The sequence below is a fragment of the Tachyglossus aculeatus genome, chromosome 26, assembly GCF_015852505.1.
Source record: "Tachyglossus aculeatus isolate mTacAcu1 chromosome 26, mTacAcu1.pri, whole genome shotgun sequence".
Lineage (NCBI taxonomy): Eukaryota > Metazoa > Chordata > Mammalia > Monotremata > Tachyglossidae > Tachyglossus > Tachyglossus aculeatus.
In genome coordinates, this window is record NC_052091.1 from 13934968 (window position 1) to 13958703 (window position 23736).

The window sequence follows — 23736 nt, forward strand, 5'->3', positions numbered from 1 at the left end:
TGGGGCAGCCGAGTATCTGTTGGGTCACCAACTCTTGTTTGCGAGGAGGTGGCTTAGTGGAAAGAGCACCGGTTTCGGGGTCGGGAGACCCAGGGTCCTAGTCCCAGATCTATTGTTGGCCTGCTGTGTGACTTTGGGAAAGTGACCTAACCCTTCTGGGCCTCAGTTTCCCTACCTGTAAAATGGGGATAAAATAGAGTTGTCAGTCAGTCATATTTATGGAGCGCTTACTGCGTGCAGAGCACCGTACTAAGCGCTTGGGAGAGAGCCCTGAGTGGGACAAGGACTGAGTCCGGTCTCATCACCTTAGCATGTAGTAAACCCTCAATAATCAATGCCGTGATTCTTATTCCGATCTCTGTCCTGGTAGGGAGGCTAAGCGCGGTTAGGTCCCTCTTTCAGGCGGCTTTTGAATGATGGCCTCTCATTCTGGGCTCATATTTTCCCACGGTGTAAACTCCCAGGACCACTGGAATGAGTCAGTCCATTCCATTCTCCGAGTGGCTCAGTGGAAAGAGCCCGGGCTTGGGAGTCAGAGGTCATGGGTTCAAATCCCGACTCTGCCACTGGTCAGCTTGGTGACTTTGGGCAAGTCACTTAACTTCTCTGTGCCTTAGTTACCTCACCTGGAAAATGGGGATTAAGACTGTGAGCCCCACCTGGGACAACCTGATTATCTTGTATCTACCTTAGCGTTTAGAACAGTGCTTTCATTCATGGCACATAGTAAGTGCTTAACAAATACCACAATTATTGAGCGCTTAGTACAGTGGTCTACACACAGTAAGCACTCAATAAATATGATTGAATGAATGAATGACTTTGGAGGGTTCCCAAAGGGGTCCCAAGTCAGTGTGGCAAGCCCCTACCAACAAATGGAACCCTCAGGACCCTATAGACTGTAAGCTATCTGTGGGTAGGGAACGGTTCTGCTAACTCTGTTAAATTGTACTATTCCAAGTGCTTAGCATAGTGCTCTGCACGTATTAAGCATTCAATGAATACCATTGGTTGATTGACTGATGAACAAGCACCACTATTATTATTCTTTAAGGCAGTATGTATATATGTTTGTACATATTTTTTTACTCTATTTATTTATTTATTTAATTTATTTGTACATATCTATTCTATTTATTTTATTTTGTTGGTATGTTTGGTTTTGTTCTCTGTCTCCCCCTTTTAGACTGTGAGCCCACTGTTGGGTAGGGACTGTCTCTATATGTTGCCAATTTGTACTTCCCAAGCGCTTAGTACAGTGCTCTGCACCAAGTAAGCGCTCAATAAATACGATTGATGATGATGATGATGGTGTCACGCCTCTCTAGACTGTGAGTTTGTTGTTGGCGGGGAATGTTTATGCAAACCCTGTTGTATAGTACAATCCCAGTGCTTCGCCCAGTGTTTTGCAAATAGTACAGTGCTCTGCACAAAGTACTCAGCAAATACCTTTGATTGATTGATTGACCCAGGGTTTCTAGGATGGATTGGAGCCACGTTTCTTTGTTGATATAAAAGGATGCTGCAGGCCATATTCCTTCTGGGGCTGGTCCTGGGTTGGTGGCTTTTGATGGCATGGAAGAATATGGGACACACACACACACACACACACACACACACACACACACACACACACACACACACACACAGAGCAACCGCAGCAGCAGACAGGGGACAAACCAGCTGAAAATCAGACTGACCAGTGCAGCACCGGAGAAATGGCCACCCTAGCTATCCCCTTATACTGACTACTTAAGAAGCAGCATGGAAAGAGCAGAGACCTTGGTATCATAAGGTCTGGGTTCAAATCTTGGCTCTGACACTTGCCTGCTGTGGGACTTCATTTCTCTGTGCCTCATTTTCCACATCTGTCAATCAATCAATCGTATTTATTGAGCGCTTACTGTGTGCAGAGCACTGTACTAAGCGCTTGGGAAGTACAGGTTGGCAACATATAGAGACAGTCCCTACCCAACAGTGGGCTCACAGTCTACAAGGGGGAGACAGAGAACAAAACCAAACATACTAACAAAATAAAATAAATAGAATAGATATGTTCAAGTAAAATAAATAAATAAATAGAGTAATAAATATGTACAAACATATATACATATATACAGGTGCTGTGGGGAAGGGAAGGAGGTAAGATGGGGGGGTGGAGAGGGAGACGAGGGGGAGAGGAAGGAAGGGGCTCAGTCTAAGGAAGGGGCTCAGTCTGTCAAGTGGAGGTTCGAATCCCTGTTCTCCCTCCGACTTAGTTTGAGAGCCCCATGAATGACAGGGACAGTATGTGACCTGATTCTCTATCCCAGCATTTAGCACAGTGTTTTAGACATAGTTCACAATTTTTAATGGTACCTATTAAGCATTTACTATGTGCCAGGCACTGTTCTAAGCCCTGGGGTAGATACATGGCAATCTGGGTAGACACAGTACCTGTTCCAAATGAAGCTCACAGTCTTAATCCCCATTTTACAGATGAGGTAACTGAAGCACAGAAAAGTCATGTGACTTGGCCAAGTTCACACAGCAGACAGGTGGCAGACTGGGATTAGAACCCAAGTCCTTCTGACTCCCTGAAGCGGTAAAATGTGTGGAGGGAGTGCGGTTATTCCAGCTTTCCTCTCTCTCCTGTGCACTCTGGGATGTGGGCTGCTCTAAGGGGAGTTTTGAAGTCAGCAGAATGAAGAGCCAGGTGGGGAACCCAGGCTCTTGGAATCTAGAGGCAGTGTGGGTTAGTGGGTGGTGTTTAGCACTGGGAATCCCAAGTTATCTTTCTAGCCGTCACAGCTGATTCCTTGAGGAAGTTCCTGAAGAGCTGTTAGTCCTGACTCTTGGGCTTCCCGGAGGATTGAGTAGGTTGTATCTCCAGAGGGTTGAGAACGTTAAAGAAGGAAGTGGGAATCAATATAGCGTGCGCCTTTGGAAACCCTTATGCTCAATCCTCTCTCTTCCATCACTGAGCTGGGCCCAAGCTGGCCCTTATGATGAATGAAATAACCTCCCTGTTGACTATACCAGCTGCCTTCTCGTTTTTAAGTCACAGCTCAAAGCCCAACTCCACCAGGAAGCTTTCTCCTGTGAACCGACCCATTCTCTATTCCACTATCAGAATCTTGCCCCAGTCCTCCCTCTCAAAGTGTTTTGGCAATCAATGAATTTGGTGGGGGGGTTGTGTGTGTGTGTGTGTGTGAGAGAGAGAGAGAGAGAGAGTGTGTGTGTACACTGTGGCATAGGTTTCCATGGGTTTGTAATTTTAATGTATTCCGCAGCTCTAAACAAAAACCTTCTTGAGAGGAAACATGAAACTTCAGCTGAAGCAGACTAACAAGGAGCACCTCTGGACTATAAACTCATTGTGGGCAGGGAGCATGTCTACCAACTCTGTACTCTCCCAAGTACTTAGTAAAGTGCTCTGCACACAGTAAGCGCTCAGTAAATACCATTGATTAGGATGATAATGGTAATGATAATGTCTTCTCTGGGACATATAAAAAATATAGATATCCCCTCCATTTACTGTATGTTTGTCTGGCATGCCTTACTTATTGTTAGATGATAAATTCTGGGTATCTTGGAGGTAACCTGTGGGTGCTTCCTAAATTTAGCTGCATGGCCTAGTGGAAAGAACACAGATCTGGGAGTTGGAAGGCCTGGGTTTTAATCCTGGCTCTTCCACTTGGCCCTGAGAAAGTTGCTTAACTTCTCTGTGCCTCAGCTACCTCATCTGTTACATGAGGGTTAAAAAACCTGTTCTCCCTCCCTCTTGGATTGTGAGCCCCATGTTGGGCAGCAACTGTGCCTGATCAGCTTATATTGTATCAATCCCAGTGCTTCATCCAGTGTTTTGCGCATAGTAAGCTCTAAACAACAGCACAGTTATTATTATCCTGTTGAATGTCTGGAACTATGGTTCACAGTGTGATTGGGAAAGAGTCGGAGAAAGGAGACCTAGTGAGGCTGTGAGGAGATGGAAGAAGAAAAGTGAATGTTTGGAGCAGCCTTATGGGAGGTGGTGGGTGCGGAGAAGGTACAGGAGAAGGAACTTGTCCCACGGATGCTTCTAAGGGAGATGGATGGAGCTCTCCCTGTGACACGGCAGGCCTGGGATGGGCTTTAGGACTGGAGCAGAGATGAGCTGGACAGCTGAGATGGAAAGTTGCTCATCTCCTCCTTATTCTGCTCGGAGTCCAGGTCTACCCCCCTGCTGGGGTCCCCTCTGCTAGGAATCAAGTGTTATCTCTGCTGGGTTCCTTCTGCCGAGAGTGGAATGTCGTGTTTTCCCTGCTGGGGTCCCCTCTGCAGAAAGTCGGGTCTCCTCCCTGCTGGGATCCTTCCGCTGAGTGTAGGATTTCCTCCCTGCCGCAGCCCTTCCGCCGAGAGTTGACTGCTGCTACTGCAGCTGTTCCCCAGGGTGGCGAGGATGCGATCGGGTCCAACACGACCGGATCCGGACCAGCGAGGAGCTGGGTGGCAACAGATCCCCGAGGCTGACTAGAGTGTTGGCAAGAAGTCGGGCACCAGCCCTGGGTTCGAGGGCTAGCAGATGGCATTGCTTACTCAGGGCAAGCAGCGGGAGGGGGGAAGAGGCACAAGGCTGCCAGTTGAGGCCCAGGCTTCTTTGCTAAAGGGCCCTTCTGGGCCGAGCTGTCTCCTGAGCTAGCTCCACCACGGACCTGTTCCGGGGCCCTGAAGGACTGTGCCACCCCGCCTCTTTCAAGGGACAGGGAGGAAAGCAGAACCTCTCGACTGTTCGGACTTGCACAGTGCAGTTTCAACGCTCCAGGGTGAGAAGGTTTTGCTCGGCTAAGAGATGCTTCGTGAATTATGAAGCGGTTCCAATTTCCAACATGAAGCCGGTGGGCTGACCCTGCCCGGGGAGGGCCCCATCCGTCCCAGGGCTCCCATTGGCCAGGCCAAGGGATGCGGGGGAGGGAAGCATGGGAACAGCTTCCCCCAGAGGGTTTTTGGGGATGGGGTGGGCCGATGGGAAAGGATACTGCGTGCGGAGTCTTTCCAACAGTCTCTCCTGATAACTATCACTGGGCACCAGTGCTTCCTTCTCATCTCTAAAGCCCCAGGCAGACTCATTACAGTCTGCTGAGCATTCCCAGTGGGGACAGAGCAGCTACAGGCCTCCCGCCCCCCACCCCCCCCTCCGCCGCCTAGCCTGGCTTCCCGCAAGAATGGGGGATGTCAGACAGGGCCTCATCTCCAGCTGGCTCTGTTCAAAGCAAAGTCTCGATGTCAGTGTGTGTGTGTGTCTGCATCAGACGGCTTCATCTACGAGCCCCAGCCATGGCACCCTGACAGAGGCCTCTCCACATCCGACTGACTACCAAGTAATCGATCGGTTAATCCATCAATGATACTTAGGCGAACGCCAGCTGCCTGTATGCAGTGCCCTGTAGTGAGCGTTTAGGGGCATACAGTAGGATTAGTAGACACCGTCCCCGCCTTCAAGGAATTCACCATCTAGAGTGGGAGCAGAGGCATAATAATGACAGGAAGGAAAAGAGAATGGAAGGATTGATTTGGGGATGGTTAAGGTATGCAGTGCCTTAGGCTGGGAGCTCCGTGTGGGACGGGGATTGGGTCCCACCTGATTGGCTTGTATCAATCCCAGAACTTTGTACAGTGCTGGACATATAGCGGTGTGACCTAGTGGATAGAGCACAGGCTGGGAGTCAGAAGGACCTGGGTTCTAATCCTAGCTCTGCCTGTTGTCTGCTGTGTGACTTTGGGCAATGCACTTCACTGTCCTGGGCCTCAGTTAAGTAACTTAAGTATCTGTAAAATGGTGATTAAATGAGCCTGTGTTCAACCCGATTGTCTTGTATCTACCCCAGAGATCAGAACAGTGCTTGACACACAGTAGATGCTTAAAAAATAACATTAAAAACATAATAATATTATTATTATTATTATCATTGTTATTATTCTGATCTATCCATACAGAAGACTAGAATTCTTCTCTGGGGCCTCCTGGTGAGGCTAGAAAGGAGTGTCAATGAACGGCATGGCCTCCAGCTAAGAGAGGCATGTGCTAAACAATAAATCCATTAATGGCATTTATTGAGCGCTTACTATGTGCAGAGCACTGCACTAAGCACTCGAGAGAATACAATGCAACAGAATATCAGCAGACACATTCCCTGCCCATAACAAGCTGACAGTCTAGAGGGACCGTCTGCAGTTTAAACAATAAAACAGTAATTAACACCGTTGTTTTAGTGAGGATCATTTTTGGAAGTGTATACACTCATATGCCTCTTTAGAACGAAACGGTTTGGAGGGCAAAGCAATAGTGAACCTTTGGAAATCACCCTTACGGAGGAGCCAAGTAAGTATTGTTTGGTGATGATGCCAATTTTTCATTTGGGGGTTGATGTTTTATAAATCCCAAAGTGTGTGAAATGAATCCAGAGCTGGTTCTTTTGGTCTCCGAGGGAGGGAAGTGAAGAGACTCTAACCACGTCAAACCTGACTGTTGCAGCACAATTCCCTCTCTCCTGCTAATGTCCTGTGGTGCATTTTGAGACTGGCAAATCTATTCGCTTTGCCACATAGAGGCCCAATCAACCAGCCTAGCATGGAAGCTCGCCAATGAAAGATGTTTAGAGACCAGGGTTCGGAATGAAAAGGAATGATGAAAACGAATAATTTTATTATAAACACTTGTGTCCCTTGAGGGATACTACATGTAGAACCAAATAGAACCCTCCTTTAAGCTTTAAGGAAACCATGCAAACAAGTACCAATATTTACCAGCCCACAGAAGTACTTACTAACTTAGTACTCCCCATCCCCAGGAAGTACCCCCAGGATGGAAATCACTGCTAACGGTGACTGAGCCCCATATGCAACAGAGACTATGTCCAAACTAATGATCTTGTCCCTACCTAGCATTTAGTACAGTGCTTGTACATAGTGTTTTACAAATACCACAATGATCGTTGTTTAAAATGGTATTTATTAATCAATCAATGATATTTATTGACCATTTAGTACGTGCAGAGCACTATTCTAAGCACTTGTGAGAGTACAATGGAATTACCAGACGTGTTCCTTGCCCATAATGAAGCGCTTATTATGTACCAGGCACTGTACTAAGCACTGATACAAATTAATCGGGTAGGACGCAGTCCATGCCCCAAATGGGGCTAACAGTCTTAATTCCCATTTTACAGATGAGGAAACTGAGGCGAAGTGAAGTGACTTGCCCAAGATCACATAACAGATGAGTGGTGGAGCCTGGATTAGAACCCAGATCCTCTGACCCCCAGGTACTTGCTCTTTCCTCTAGCTATACTGCTTCTTTAACATTTATTTATAGTAAAATCTGTCTCCCCCACTGGACTTTAAGTTTCAACAGTCCTCTATTGCTTCTGTACTTCTTTCTCAGGACCTGTGGTCATTCAGTGGTTAGTACAGTGCCTCAGCACTTAGTACAGTGCTTGGCACTTAATGAGCGCTTAACAAATACCATAATTATTATTATTACCTATATCGTTGATCAAACATTCAGTTTATTTATTCTGATTTCAATGCTTATGCCTCTGTCCTCTATTAGAGTGGAAGCTCCTTGTGGGCAGGGAATGTGCTTTGGGTTGTATTTTTCCAAGTACAGTGGTATAGGTATTACACATAGTAGGTGCTCAATAAATACTACTGTTTGATTGAGTGCCCAAGGGCTTAGGTGGCACAAAAGTGCTAAAGTACAAGTAGTCCTTTGTGCTTTCTTAAGGAAATGTGCAGTCTCTTTTTTTATATTATTTGTGAAGTGCTTATCACGTGCTTAGTCCCGCACTGCGCTAAGTGCTGGGGTAGATTCAAGCTAATCAGTCTGGACACGGTCCATATCCCACTTGAGGTTCGACAGCCTTAATCCCCATTTTACAGATGAGGTAACTGAGGCACAGAGAATCAATCAATCAATCGTATTTATTGAGCACTTACTGTGTGCAGAGCACTGTACTAAGTGCTTGGGAAGTACAAGTTGGCAACATATAGAGACAGTCCCTACCCAACAGTGGGCTCACAGTCTAAAAAGGGGGAGACAAACAACAAAATAAAACAAGTAGACAGGTGTCAATATTATCAGAATAAACAGAGTTATAGCTAGTGTTTGTTGAGGGAATCTTGGGATTTATGTATATTAATTATATCATTCATATTAATATTATATTTACATTATATGATATGATATACTAATTGATTGATTGATTAAATGCAAATGATTGATGAGAATACAAGAAGCAGCACGGAAAGAGCACCGGCCGGAGAGTCAGAAGGGCATAGCACTGTACTAAGCACTTGGGAAGTTGGCAACATATAGAGATGTTCCCTACACAACAGTGGTCTCACAGTCTAGAAGGGGGAGACAGAGAACAAAACCAAACATATTAACAAAATAAAATAGAATAGATATGTACAAGTAAAATAAATAAATAAATAAACAGAGTAATAAATATGTACAAACATATATACATAAAGAAGTGAAGTGACTTGCCCAAGGTCACACAGCAGGCAAGTGGCAGAGCCAGGATTAGAACCCATGACCTTCTGACTTCCAGGCATCCGCTCTATCCACTATGCCATTATCATCAATTAGATCCAGGTCCTGTTCCTCAAGGAGCTCCCAGTCTTTGAGAGCCGTTGCCCCACGTGATGCCTGCGGTCCTGCCTTCCAAGTTGAGGGAATACGTCTCCTCCCACTCTTGGCATGGACCCCTCAACCTCACACGGAGATACCTGTCATCCAACTTCCCACCCACTCGCTCTCTGTCAGCACCTCCGTGTGTGGGGCATCCCATCCTTGGCTCGGAAACAATTCCAATTTGGGAGGCAGTGAGCAGGCAACAGCAAGTGAGCAGGACCCTGCCCTGAGCGGCCTGGGCCCCCATCTGAGGCCTCCTAAACCCAACAAGTAGCCGGCCCCTTCTCCCCCGTCCCCCAACCCTTCTCTGTTTGAGGTATCGGTACTGAGTCCTGCTGAGGTTGGGTCATACACTGCCATCTGTCACCCAGCCAGGGATCCGGTGGATGAAACCACCACTGCAGCAAGGACGGAAGTTATTTTCACTCTCTGGGGGATTCATTCATTCATTCAATCGTATTTATTGAGCGCTTACTGTGTGCAGTGCACTGGACTAAGCGCTTGGACGGTACAAATCGGCAACATATAGACGGTCCCTATCCAACAAAGGGCTCACAGTCTAGAAGGGGGAGACGGTCAACAAAACAATACATAACAAACAAAACAAAGGCAGCACCATCTGATCCATCCTCTGGATGTTAAGCTCCTCCTCTAGACTGTAAACAGGGAATGTGACTACCAACTCTTTAATAAGTGTACGCTCCCAAGCACTTAGTACATTAAGGGCTGAGATTAGAACCCGGGTCTTCTGACTCTCAGGCCTGGGCTCTTTCCACTATGTTACACCACTTCTCAAGCAATGCACTTCTTGAACCTCTCCTTGCCCTTCTCCCTCTTTTCTTCATTTTCCCTCTCTTTCTCCTTCTCTTTCTTCTCATCTTTTCCCCTCTCTCCCCCCACTGTCATCTCTCTCCTTGTCCGTCTCTCCCCCGCAACCGTCCTTTCTCCCTTCTCCTGCCAGGTGTTCAAAGGCGGTGAGAGTCTCTCTGACCTCAGCCTGGTCTGCCCTGTAAAGTTCCGCTGTCTCCTTACCCCCGTGATGATAACAATGGGGCTGATAATGGAATAATCTGCCCAGGGAGCCCGGCCAATCCCACAGGCACTGAAGACTCTCGAGGCAAGTCAAGACAGGGCACTAATGGGAAATCTGCAACAGCTTTGACGGCCTTCACACAGGGAGACATGGGGCAGGGCCTTGTCAGTTCCAGGGCCTTGGGTACTCAGTAAATTACATTTATTTTCTGCCTCTTATTCACAGCGGCTTGCTCAGGGCTCTGTTTATCGTCACAAAAGCAGTGGGGAGAGGCCAGAAGGCCCTCTGGGAAACCCAGCTGCCGTGCCGGTGTGATGTTGATGATCATGATATGATGAGCAGGAAATAGGTAAGCAAATGAAGCGCCAGACAGGACCCTGGGAGCAAATTACCTTTTCATTTCCACCACACAGACTATTTCCACCTTCCCTTGGCAAAGTCCTCTTCTCCTGGAAACTCCCTCCTCCCCCCCAGTCACGCCCAAACAAGACTCTGTGAGCAGGTGCCATAAGGACAGTTTCCAGGGAGAGAAATGGGCTTCCCAATTCCTGCACCTTCCCACTCAACTTACTGCCCTGTAGCCCAGCCGATCCCCGGCACGTTTCCTCTCTTCCTGTCCAAGAATTGGGGAGATGGAGTCTGGAGGGGATAGTGGGGGCAGGCTTGTGAACAGGCTCCTGAACCCCAGATAAATTGTAGCCTCAGCCCTCTCAAGGGCACTGCAGATCCAGCAACTGCTATCGATTAATAGGCTGTAAGCACATTGTGGGCAGGGAATGTGACTGTTTATTGTTGTATTGTACTCTCCCAACCACTTAGTATAGTACTCTGCATGTAGTAAGTGCTCAATAAATATGACTAACTGAATGAACTTACTGATGGTCATGGGTTCTAATTCCTGGCTCTGCCACTTGTCTGATCTGTGACCCTTGGACAAGTCACTTTACTTTTCTGTGCCTCAGGGACCTCCTCTGTAAAATGGAGATGAAGCCTGTGAGCTCCATGTGGGACAGTGACTGTGTCCAACCTGATTACCTTGTATCTACCCTGGTGCTGAAAAGACTGGTTGGTACATAGTAAACCCTTAGCAAATACCACAATTATTATTATTATTATTATTATTATTATATAATTATAGCATTTGTTAAGCACTTGCTATGTGCCAAGAACTGTTCTAAGTGCCGGGGGGTGGGGGGGGGGGGGGATGCAAGGTAATCGGGTTGTCCCATGTGGGGCTCAGAGTCTTAATCCCCATTTTACAGATGAGGAAACTGAGGCACAGAGAAGTTAAGTGACTTGCCCAAAGTCACATATCTGACAAGTGGTGAAGCCGGGATTAGAACCCATGACCTCTGACTCCCAAGCCTGTGCTCATTCCATTGAGCCACGCAGCTTCTCTGCTTAGAGGTAGTAATAATAATAATAATAATGATAATAGTAGTAGTATTTATTGAGCATCTTCTGATAGCAATGAATTAGACTATTGGGAAATTACAACAGATCCTGGTGCCCTTGCCTGAAACGTTGGTAAGGTGTGGGCAGAGGCTCACTCAATCCATCATTCAATTCATTCATTCATTCAGTCGTATTTATTAAGCGCTTACTGTGTGCAGAGCACTGTACTAAGCGCTTGGGAAGTACAAGCTGGCAACATATAGAGATGGTCCCTACCCAACAGCAGGCTCACAGTCTAGAAGGGGGAGACAGACAACAAAACAAAACATATTAACAAAATAAAATAAATAGAATAAATACGTACAAATAAATAGAGTAATAAATAAGTACAAACATATAAACATATATACAGGTGCTGTGGGGAGGGGAAGGAAGTAAGGCGGGGCGATGGGGAGGGGGGAGGAGGGGGAAAGGAAGGAGGGAGCTTCCTCAATCAGTCAATCGATGGTCCTTATTAAACCCTTACCGTGTGCAGAGGACTGTATTAAGCTCTTGGGTGAGTACAATACAACAGAGTTAGTTGACACTTTCTCTGTCCACAGTGAGCTTCCAGTCACAGAGAGAACATCATCAGCTCATTCAGGCTGTTCACCCCTCACCTCCTGAGCCTCAGTTAGTCAACCAGTAGGTAGGTTCTACCTCAATGACCTTGTTCTCCTGCTGTCCATCTCTCAGGGGACCACCTTGTCCTGGCAGAGGAAGGGGTTAATGTCTGTGATGGTCAAGGGCAGGAGAGCATCTAGTCTCTAATGAGGTGTGGTCTGCGTTTCCCCAGAGGTCTGCCAATCTCCACTGATAGCTGATAATTAAGCCATCTCTAAAGTAACTAGTGCTGATTTTATTAATCCACTGGACAAAGAGATAAAGCCCTCCTGCTGAGGAGAGTGTGAGGGAGATGAAATGAATGGGAAGTAATTTATCTTTCACTTCTTTGGCCCTTTTTTATGGCTTACCGGGGAGAGAAAAAGCAAATACAAAAAGAGATAATCAGAGGAGGCAGAGCAGAACAGGGAGGCACTTTCCGGATCCCATACTCCATTACTTCCTCCTTTCATACCTCTACAGGCTTTTATCCATTCAACACCAATCACTGAGTGTCCTTCTCTGCTCTTTCCCAGTTAAGTGGGATGGCGAAGGCGGAAGAAGTTTTCTTCCTTAATAACATGAGACCCCCCAAGTCTGGACTCCCCACTTCCCTGTCTGCTCCTTTTCCAAGTCTTCCTAGAGGTCTCAGACAATCGTTCCACCTCCCCCTGCAGGGACCATCCTTGAGAGCTGAGTCTGTCCCTTCCCAAAGCCTTCTGGCTGGAGGCGGAAGTCTCGGATTCATCTCCTTCAACCTGCTCCGCCCGATTAAAAAGCCATTAAAAGCGACAGTCTGGTTGAGTGCACCTACTCCTCTGTCATCAAGAAGCCATGTGTCAGAAGTGATAAGTGCAGTGAGTTGGGGTTTACTTTGGGCGTGATCCGGCTAAAATCCTGCCAAGGGGCCAGGCATATGGGAAGGAATGAGCTGGCATCACCTACGGTTACCCCCCCAAGAACCGAGCTGAGAAACCGTGTGGCCTGGTGGAAAGAGCCTGAGATTCAGGGGACCTGGACCCTTATCTCGTTACTTGACTGCTGTAGGACCTTAGGCAAGCCACTTAACCTCCCTCAGCCTCAGTTTCCTCATCTGTAAAGTGGGGATTAAATACATTTTCTTCCTCTCCTTTGCCTCCCGCTGCTTAACCCGCGGGGTCCCTCAAGATTCAGTTCTGAGTCCACTTCTATTCTCCATCTAAACCCACTCCCTTGGAGAACTCATTCACTTAATGGCTTCAACTACCACCTCTATGTGGATGATACCCAAATCTATGTCTTCAGCTCTTATTTCTCTCCCTTTCTGCAGTTTTGCGTTTCCTTCTGCCTTCAAGAAATCTCCTCTTGGATGTCCTCCTATCACCACAAGCTTAAAATATCCAAAATAGAACTCCTTATCTTCCCACCAAAACCCTATACTCTCCATCACTTTCCCGTCACCGTAGACGGCACCACATCCTTCCTGTCTCATAAGCCCGTAAACTTGGCATCATTCTTGACTCTTTTCTCTCATTCAACCCACGTATTCAATCCATCAATAAATCCTGTTGATCCCACCTTCACAACACTGCTGAAATCCTCCCTTTCCTCTCCATCCAAACTGTCACCACATTAATACAACCATTTACCCTACTATCCCACCTTGATTACTGTATCAGCCTCCTTGCCGACCTCTCAGACTCCTGTCTCTCCTCACTCCGGTCCATACTTCACTCTGCTGCTCGGATCATTTTTCTATAAAAACGTTCAGGGCATGTTTCCCCAATCCTCAAGAAACTCCAGTGGGTGCCCATCCACCTCCACATCAAACAAAAACTCCTAACCATTGGCTTCAAAGCTCTCAATCACCCTGCCCCCTCATACCTCACCTCACTATTCTCCTACTATAACACAGCCTGCACACTTCATTCCTCTAATGTTAAACTTCTCTCTGTACTTCGATCTTGCCGCTGACCCCTCGCCCACATCCTTCCTTTGGCCTGGAATGCCCTCCCTCCTCAAATCTGGTATACAATTACTTTCCCTCCCTTTCAAAGCCTTATTGAAGACACATCTCCTCCAAGAGGCCTTCTCTGACTAAGCCCTCCTTTCCTCTTCTCCCACTCCCTTCTGTGTTGCCCTGACTTGCTCCCTTTATTCATCCCCCCTCCCAGTCCCACAACACTTATGTGCATATCTGTAATTTATTTATTTATATTAATGTCTGCTCCCCCTCTAGATTGTAAACTCATTATGGGCAGCGAATGTGTGTGTTTACTGTTATAATGTACTCTCCCAAGTGCTTAATACAGTGTTCTGCACATAGTAAATGCTCAATAAATACGAATGAATAGACTGAGAGTCCTGTATGGGACAGGGGTTGTGCCTGACCTGATTATCTTGTATTTATCCCAGTGCTTAGTATAGTCATGGGCACAGAATAAGTTCTTAACAAATATCACAATTATAATTAGCTGATTCTGAGGCCACAGTGCCTTGACAGGGCTGGGCATTGCTGGGCACATTTGTCCACCCCTTGGACCTAATAGAAGTGAGGTTATGGGCATCTCAGGGTTTAAATTTAAATATGACATCCTACCCACAGATCTCTTCAGACCACTGCCACTCCTTCCCGTCAGCTTTGTCGACATGGAGACCAGGACAAAATCCCTGAGGCCAAAGCCTTTCTCCGAGCAGGGAGGATTGGCCCCGATCTGGTGACCCTGACAGTGTGAAGAAAAGGGACTGTGAGAATGGCCCTGGGAATTTTCTAATGAGTGGAAACAAATCCAGACACTGGCAATTATGAAGGATATTAAAATGCCTTCCTAAATCTTTTGTCTGCCTCTGCATCTCACTGAGCTCTTATACAAGACCGTGGCATCTTCAAAGCCACTGGAGGCAAAACCTAATTCATCACCCAACCAGCACGGTTCCTTGGACCTGGACACTTAGAAGAATTCAGGCCATAACACAGCCATACCCTGACTGAGGTGATATTGCAGCACTGCTAAATGTCTGTGTCACTTCAAATATGTAAGGAACCAGGAGGAGGTAGAATCAGTCATCCAGTCAGCCAGGCAGCCAATCAGTCAGTCAGTCAGCCAGACAGCTAGTCAGCCAGTCGATCTATCAGTCTACCAGACAGATTCAGACAGTCAACCAGTCAATCAGACAGTTAGTCAGCCAGTCACAGTCAGCAAAACAATCAGTCAGATGGACAGGCAGCCAGCCAGTTTCAGTCAGCCAGCCAGACAGTCAGTCAGATGGACAGTCAATAAGTCAACTAGTCAGTAGTAATACAGTTAGCAAATAATTCAGTCAGGTAGTCAGTCAGTTGGCCAGACAGTCATTCAGTCAGTGAGTCAGCCAGTCAGCCAATCTGTCAGTAAGCCAGTCAGACAGCCAATCGGTCAGATAGCTACAGCCTGCCAACAATTCAGATAGTCAACCAGCCAGTCAGTCAGGCAGCCAGCTAGCCAGCCAACCGGTCATTAAGATTTCATTCCCTCGGTCCTTATTGACTCTGATGCCCAATGCCCTTGCCAATACCTCTCTCCTCAAATCCCCTGTCCTCCTGCTTCCCCCATCTCTTGATCCTAATTATCTGGCCACCTTCTTTATTGAGAAAATTGAAACTATCAGGTGTGCTCTCCCTAAAATCTCTCACCTTACAGGTGAGGTAACTGAGGCATAGAAAGTTTAAGTTTAAGTCAGTCACTGAACTAAGCACTGGGCTAGATACAAGATAATCAGGATGGACATAGTCCCTGTCCCACACAGGGTTCACAGTTTAAGTGGGAGGTACACATGTATTGAATCCCCTTTTGGACAAAGAATGGGTCTACCAACTGTGTTGTGCTTTCCCAAGCACTTAACACAGTTCTCTGTACCTAGTTGTCAATCAGTCAATCAATGGTATTTATTGAGCATTTACTATGTGCAGAACACTATACTAAGAGCTTGGGAGAGTAAAATACAGCAGAATCAGCAGACAGTTTCTCTGCCCTTAGTGAATCTACAGTCTAGTTTAGTAAGTGCTCAATAAACATCCTTGAGGTGGGGGAAGATGGGCAATAACCCAGTTTTGGGTCTTGAGGCCTAGATAGGTGTTATCACAATAACCAAATAAATGTGGGCCATGGCTAGTGCTCTTGGTCTTCCAGTTTTATACTGGATGGTCCAGTTTTCTGAGGGCTTCTGGAGAAAACAATAAAACAGAAGCAGCATGGTCTAGTGGATAGAACACGGGCCTGGGAGTAAGAAAGGCTTGGGTTCTAATCCCAGCTCTGCCACTTGTCTGCTGTGTGATCTTGGGCAAGTCACTTCACTTTTCTTTGCCTCAGTTTTCTCATTTGTAAAATGGGGATTAAGACTGTGAGCCCCAAGTGGGACATGAACTGTGTCCAACCCGAGTAACTTGTATCTACCCCAGTGCTTCGTAAAGTGCCTGGCATATAATAAACACTTAACAAATATCGTCAAAGAAAATAGAAGGTGTCTGGTTCCTGGGGAAAGGACATCAGAGACACTCTCTGAGATTGTAAGCTCCATGTGGGACAGGGACTATGTCTGTTCTGGTGATCTCATATCTACCACAGTGCTTAGCCCAGTGCTTGGCACATAGAAAGGGCTTAACCAATACCACGATTATTACTATTAGAGATGCATCAAAGGCTATCACCAGTGGTGGACTCCCCCCAGTTCTAATGGTAGATAACTGAATTACAAAATTCTGTAAATAATTTTTGGACTCCTATTGTTGTCATGATCCTCTGTTATTTCATTCAGAAACTTTCCTATAATTGTGTTACCACATTATTGACTCTAGGGAGCACTTTGTATGAAAAATGTAGTATGAAACAAACATTGTTATTATTTTGTTCTCAGGTCAATTTCCATAAGCTGGTCACTGGAGAAGGCAGAAGTAATAGTGAACCTGGAAAGAAGTGAAAAAGGGGTTGTCAGCTGTGAGAGAATTTGGGGGGTGGGCAGGGCCAGACAGCTGACCCAGAGAGCGGAGACAGGCAGCAGTGGAGACAGGAAGCTGAACCTGCTTGGTGCCTTCCATTATTATTAATTATTATTATTATTATTAGCATGTGTTAAGCACTTACTATGTGTCAAACACTGTTCTTAAGCGTGGGATAGATACTGGATAATCGGGGGGACACAGTCCCTCTCTGAAGTAAGCGGGGGGGGGGAAAAGTATTTGATCCCTATTTTACAGGTGAAGAAACTGATGACCAGAGAAGTAATGTGATTTGCCCAATGACATGTAGCAGGTAAATGGCAGAGCTGGGATAAGAACTCAGTCCCCTAAACTCCCGGCCGGTGCTCTTTGTATCAGGCCACGCTGCTTCTCACACACAGGGTTTTGGTGAGGTGAAATCTTGCAATGTTACACTTGCTTTATGACACCAAGTATTTGGTTGTGTCAGGGGAGAGGGAGGGTGGTGGCAAAAGGGCTGAGAATAGGGATTTGCAGGTAGGAAGGGAAAGTCTGGCATGTGAAAGGTTTGAGAAGTCCCCCCACCCCCCACCCCCATGCTTCTTTCTGAAGCTCTCCTGGCAATCAAGGTATGGTGGCTGGACCAGCCTGAGTTGGGAAAAAATTAATAATTTATTCATTTATTCATTCAATCGTATTTGAGTGCTTACTGTGTGCAGAGCACTGTACTAAGCGCTTGGGAAGTACAAGTTGGCAACATTATAGAGACGGTCCCTACCCAACAGTGGGCTCACAGTCAGGGGAGAGTTATGCATTTATTATGTGTCAAGCACTGGGGTAAACACAAGACAATTAGGTCAGACTCAGTCCCTGCTTCACCTGGGGCTTACAGCCTAAGCAGGAGGGAGAAGAGATATTGTATCCCCATTTTACAGATGAGGAAATTGAGGCCCAGTGAAGTGACGTGCCCAAGGACACATTGCACATCCATGGCAGAGCTGGGATTAGAATCCAGGTCCCCCTACTCCCAGGCCCGTGTTCTTTCGTTTAAGCCATGTTTGACCATTGGTAGTGATGTTGGTCCAGGGGAAAGAACCCAGGAGGTCTGGGTTCTAGTCTCAGCCCTGCAGGAATCCTGAAAAATGGCTGACTAAAGTGAGCGCTTATAGACCACAGTGGCTACTTTGGCAGCTTCCTGGAGATGTAGATTTGGGACTCATCCGGTTAGAGATGGTAATTGAAGCCATGGGAGCAAATGAGACCAGAACTGAACCTGGAGGGAATCCCACTGTCAGAGGTTGGGAAGCAGAGGTCCTCCAAAGAAACTGACAAGCAGCGGTCAGAGAGCTGGGAGGAGAACCACGAGAGGACAGTGTCTGTGAAATCGAGGTTGGATAACGTTTGAAGGAGAAGGTGAAAGAATGATAGGAGGCTGTTTGGTAAACATTCCCACCAGGAGTACCTCCGCTGTGTACACGCTTATTTCCTATATACTTGATCAGCCTCTCTCTCCCCTAACCTTGGATAAACAGGCTGACACTAACAAGCGGCATTCTGAGTCATAGTGAACCAACAGCCATTGCTAGCCCTTACATATGTGCATTTATAACAATTATTTGCACTTGTGTTTGTTTCTATTTTACATTCTCTTATTTATTTTCCTTCCACCATTTAAGTAATAGAAATAAGAAATAGTCTTATTTCTTCCTCTCCTATTAGAGTGTAAGTTCCTGTGGATAAAGAAGGTGCATTATACTTCTGTTATCCTATCCCAAGTGGTTAAGTACAGTGTATTTCTTCTACTACTACTATTTATTGAGTGCTTACTATGTGCACGGCACTTTACTAAGCACTTGGGAAAGTACAATAAGCTATAAAGTTGGTAGATGCTGACTCTGCCCTCCGAGAGAAGCAGTATGACCTAGTGGAAGGAACACAGGCCTGGGGGTCAAAGGAGCTGGGTTCTAATTCTGGCTCTTCCAATTGCCTGCTATGTGACCTTGGGTAAGTCATTCAACTTTTCTGTGCCTCAGTTCCTTCATCTGCAAAATAGGGTTTCAATACCTGTTCTCCCTCCTACTTAGACTGTAAGTCTCATAATAATAATAATGGCATTCATTAAGCGCTTACTATGTGCAAAGCACTGTTCTAAGCACTGGGGAGGCTACAAGGTGATCAGGTTGTCCCACGGGGGGCTCAGTCTTAATCCCCATTTTACAGATGAGGTAACTGAGGCCCAGAGAAGTTAAGTGACTTGCCCAAAGTCACACAGCTGACAATTGGCAGAGTCAGGATTTGAACCCATGACCTCTGACTCAAAAGCCCGTGCTCTTTTCCACTGAGCCACGCTGCTTCTCTCATGTGGGACCTGATTATTTTGTATCCATTCTGTACTTAGTACAGTGCCTGGTACATAGAAAGCTGTTAACAAATACCACCCTCCCCTCCCCCCCAAAAAACTTACAGTCTACAGGGGGAGACCAACGTTAAAATAAAGGTAGGGAAAATAGGCAAGTAAAAGGATGGGGACATAAGTGATGTGGGGCTGGGGTGAGTATCAAAGGACTTAATAGAGTCTTAATACTAATACAGAGACCTTAAAGGGCTATTACTACTAACTGTACTGCTGTACAGTTAGTATAGTACTACTGTACTAGTAGTACTACTGTACTAACTGTACTACTAACTACTACTAACTGTAATTGTGGTATTTGTTAAGCTCTTACTATGTGCCAGGCACTGTACTAAGCCCTGGGGTGGATACAAGCAAATTTGGCCGGACACAGTCCCTGTCCCACATGGGGCTAACACTCTCAATCCCCATTTTACAGATGAGGTAACTGAGACCCAGAGAAGTGAAGTGACTTGCCCAAAGTCCCACAGCAGACAGGTGGAAGTTCTGGATTAGAACCCAGGTCTGGGCTCTATCCACATAACCATGCTGCTTCTCCTACTATTAAAGCTGGGAGGTTCATTGAGTGAACCTCCCAGAGGTTCTCTTTGCAGAGTTCCCAACCCTCTGCCACAGTCTCGGTGGTCTTGCCTGGAAGGAGGTTGGGCCTGGGGAGGATCCAGGGATACGAATCAACCCTATCCACACTCCCGAAAACCTGTGGGGAATCTATGCCCTGAAAGGGTCACTGTCGTCAGTGTCCCTGGGGTGGACTTTCTGTGTTCAACTGCATTTGCGGTATGTGTTACCTTACTTTAAAGAAAGCCCAAGCTACTGCGTCTCCCAAAGCGTACTCCCTTTATGCCTGGATGACTCAGTTTGAAAGGGAATATACCTCTTTGGGAGAGTGAGTAGTCCCAGGAAGTCCTCAAGCTAACATCCTCCTGCCTGCCAAGAGGACAACGGGGCAGAATGCCCCAGACAATGCCAAAGGGGGTTGGGAGGCAATTATTGCCAATCCTGGCCTGTCCTCCAGAAAAGAGTAATCCTGTCACCCAGGAGACTCTGATCTCCGCCCCTGCTAGTGGAGTGTCCGGCCCAGCTTCCTTCCCGGTGACTAGGATTGGCCGGATAGCACAGTCTGCCCATGTGCCGGCTCGCTGCGTGGTTATTCGTTTGAGTTCGCTTAGAGCCGGCTTAGCAACCCAAAACCCCTGCAACCTGCAAGCTTAGAGAAGAAGATGTCTGGCAAATGGAAATTCAATTGGTTTAATATAGAGACTATTTTACTGCCATCTAACTGGAGCCTCTTATTAAGAATCTGATGGAATTTCTAAACAGGGAGCAGCAATCCCTTGGTGGGGGCCCTCTCCAATCACACACCAACATTGCTCTTGACATATTTATGACTCCAATAAAATCTCCCATCTGGTATATTTTAAAATAAAATTGAAAATTTATCACTTTCCTTTAGTTGGTTTGTCGTCCTCTCCGAGAGGAGATAGCCAGCCTGAGATTATTGCATCGGCCGCCTGTCAGCCGAGGTTAGACCGAGGTGTGATTTAAATTTCAATACCTTCCACATTACAGCTGTCTTGGGTGAGAAAATTGCCAGGAGAAAACCAGAGAGTGTGTTTCTTTGTTGTTTCTGTTTGTTAAGCCCTCCTGATTTGGTTTAGGGTGGGTTCTTTATTTTCCTTCTCTCCCTGTCTTGAGGTCTGACGACTCTGTTGCTTGGTGAGAGATCTCAGAGGAGATGGCCGTGGGAGTCCAGCGGAGTAAAGCTGTTCTTCTCTCCAGGCTCTCTCTCCTCTAACCTTGGTTGCTGGCCTGGGTGGCAAGTGGGCCTCAAGCTAATTGCCCTGGCCTGAAGGGCCACTCTCCCCATCCCCGGCCTAGGACTGAGATGATAGGAGGGAGGAAATGAAATCATCAGTCAATCAATCTATCCATTGAATTTATTTAGCACTTACGGTGTGCAGAGTGCTGTACAACACATTTGGAAGAGTGCAATATAACAGAGTTGGTGGGCACATTCCTTGCCCACAGTGAGCTTACAACCCAGAGGGGAAGATACACATTAATATGAATAAATTAATTATTGGTATGTACATAAGTGCTGTGGGGCTGAGGGAGGGGTGAATAAAATATATAAATCCAAGTGCCAAGGTGACACAGAAGGGAGTGGGAGAAGAGGAAATGAAGGCTTAATTGAGAAAGGCCTCTTGGAGGAGATGTGCTTTTTAATAATGAAAGCAGGAGGATGTTGTGTCGGCCCAGTGTTTCCGATGGGGATACAAATAAGGAAATGGTAAGCTTGGAATGAGAGTACTTCCTCTAGTATGGGTTTTGCACGTTGTGAGCCGTGTGAGATATTTTGAGAGATGTGATAGGTAATGTACTTTGAGAGGAAATGGGTGCTCTCTGTGATTCAGTAAATGCGTATATTTGCAGGTTCTGAATGTGCATCGTGAATGTGAGATGGTTTTCTGGGGGGAATCTTTGTAAGGGTTCAGAATGTGAGGTGATTGTATGTGAGTGTATGTTTGGACTGGTTTGTTCGTATGTGTTGCCCGCTTGTGGGTAGCAGGGGCCATGCGGTGGTGGGGGTGGGAGTGTTGATGTCTGGAATTCCACCATGGTTAAAATAAATGAAGACAAGACAGCATAGATTGTAATTTTCTCCAACTTCAACCAGCTTTCATGGTTTAAATTTCTAACTGTCCATCTAAGTGATGTATGTCAAAGCATCCGGGAAGGATATTTAAGAGATAATGCCCGAAGAATGGAGCGGTGTCATGAGATAGTACATTCTTGATGCTACATAAATGCTACAATGGTGGAGAAAGGGTACAAATAAAATATAATATGATCAAACAGGCTGGGGCAGAGCTGGTGTTTATTTTCAAATTGGGAGACATTTACCCATTAAGAGCTTTTTATTTTGATAGCTCTCTCTCTCTCTCTCTCTCTCCCTCTCTCCCTCCCTCCCTCCCCCCTTCTCTTTTGGGGTAGGGGGTAGTTTAGTGAGATGCCCAGCTGGTGCAAATCCAGAGTGGTATGGGTCAATAATTTCTCCCATCCAGTCTCTTCCTTTTTCTTGGGTTCTCATGCTTTGGGCCCCAGTTAAGGGGCTAGTTATCTCCATCCTCCCTTTAAATGACATTTTAAAAGACTTTGTAGCATAATAGCAATAATAGAAGCACCTGCTGTTTTGCTGGGTAATTATCCCCTTCCCTCATTGGGAACCAGATTATTGTCATCTGAAGGAGAACAGCACCCCCCCATTACCACTTAAATAAGAGGCAGCCACGCAGTTTCGGGATTACCCAATGCTGAATTCCTGCAGCATCAATTTGGGCTCACAGATGGAGAAATGATTTCACTCTGGCACTCGGTCACCCCTGGCTCAACACAATTGATCCAGGGAAAGAGGAAAGGAAAGGAGAAGGGCGATCAGGGATGGGAGGGAGAGACCAAATGAGGAAGATAAAGCTCCAGGGGGCTGGCAGCTCTGGATGTGATGAAGGGAAGGAGGAACAGAGGGGCAAAAACCATGACGAGGTGGGGAGATGCAAGCACAGGAGTGGAAAATGGGAAGGGAGGGAGGCTGGGAAGTAGAGGACGTGGGGGAAGGAGGAGGAGGTAGAGAGAAGAAGGATGGGGAGGATGGGGGAGGTGGAGGGAGGAAGGGTGTCATCAGGAAGTGTATGGATGGAAGATGGAAAGGTGAGGTGGAGGGAGAGCGAGGGGGAGTGTAGAGGTGGGGAGGTACAGGGAGGGTGGGGGGAGATGGAAGGAAGAGAGGTGGAGGGAGGGATAGGGAGAGTGAGGGGGAAGGTGAGGGAGGGATGGAGTGGGGAGGAGGAGGGGAGGAAGGATAGAGGAGGAGGGGAGGAAGGATAAGAAAAAAGGCTGGGAATAGTAAAAGGAAGGAGAGGAGAAGAAAGGGAAGGGAAGAAGGAGGGGAATGGCCCTTAGCTGAGCAGCTATAGGGCAGTGGAGCACTTGGCACTAGGGCTGGAAACAAGGATGGGGGAAGAGGGAACCATGGGAAAGTGCAGGCCCGGGTGGGGGTGAGGACACAGGCTGGGACAGGGAGGGGGAATGCAGGCCAGGGGCCTCCCAGCCTCATTGCTCAGAAGATGATTTCCCAACAGACTATCTCACAGCCTTCTAGTCAACTGTTCCCATTCCCGCCTCGGCTTGGAATTTGTTCCCAGACAGATGACGGGTTCCAAACTCCTTCCACACCCTGTTGACTTTGGCCTGTGCAAGAATGAATTTTGGGGTAGGTTTGGCGTGTGGGACAGTGGGAGCTCTTGACCAGGCCTCTCACAGCCCAGGTCCCAGGGTCAGTTCCAAAGACAAGGGGGGTAGAGGGAAGGGCTGTCCACTTTCCTGGCAGTACTAGTAGAAGTAGTAGTGGAAGTGGTATTTATGGAGTGCCAATCTTGTGTGCAGAGCAATGTACTAAACTCAGGGCATAGGTGAAAATTAGACACAGCCCCTGCCCCTCAGGGGACTCACAACCTAAGAATCAAAAGAGGGCAGGTTATATCTTGATTCAAGACTGTGAGCCTGTTGTTGGGTAGGGACCGTCTCTATATGTTGCCAACTTGTACTTCCCAAGCGCTTAGTACAGTGCTCTGCACACAGTAAGCGCTCAATAAATACAATTGAAT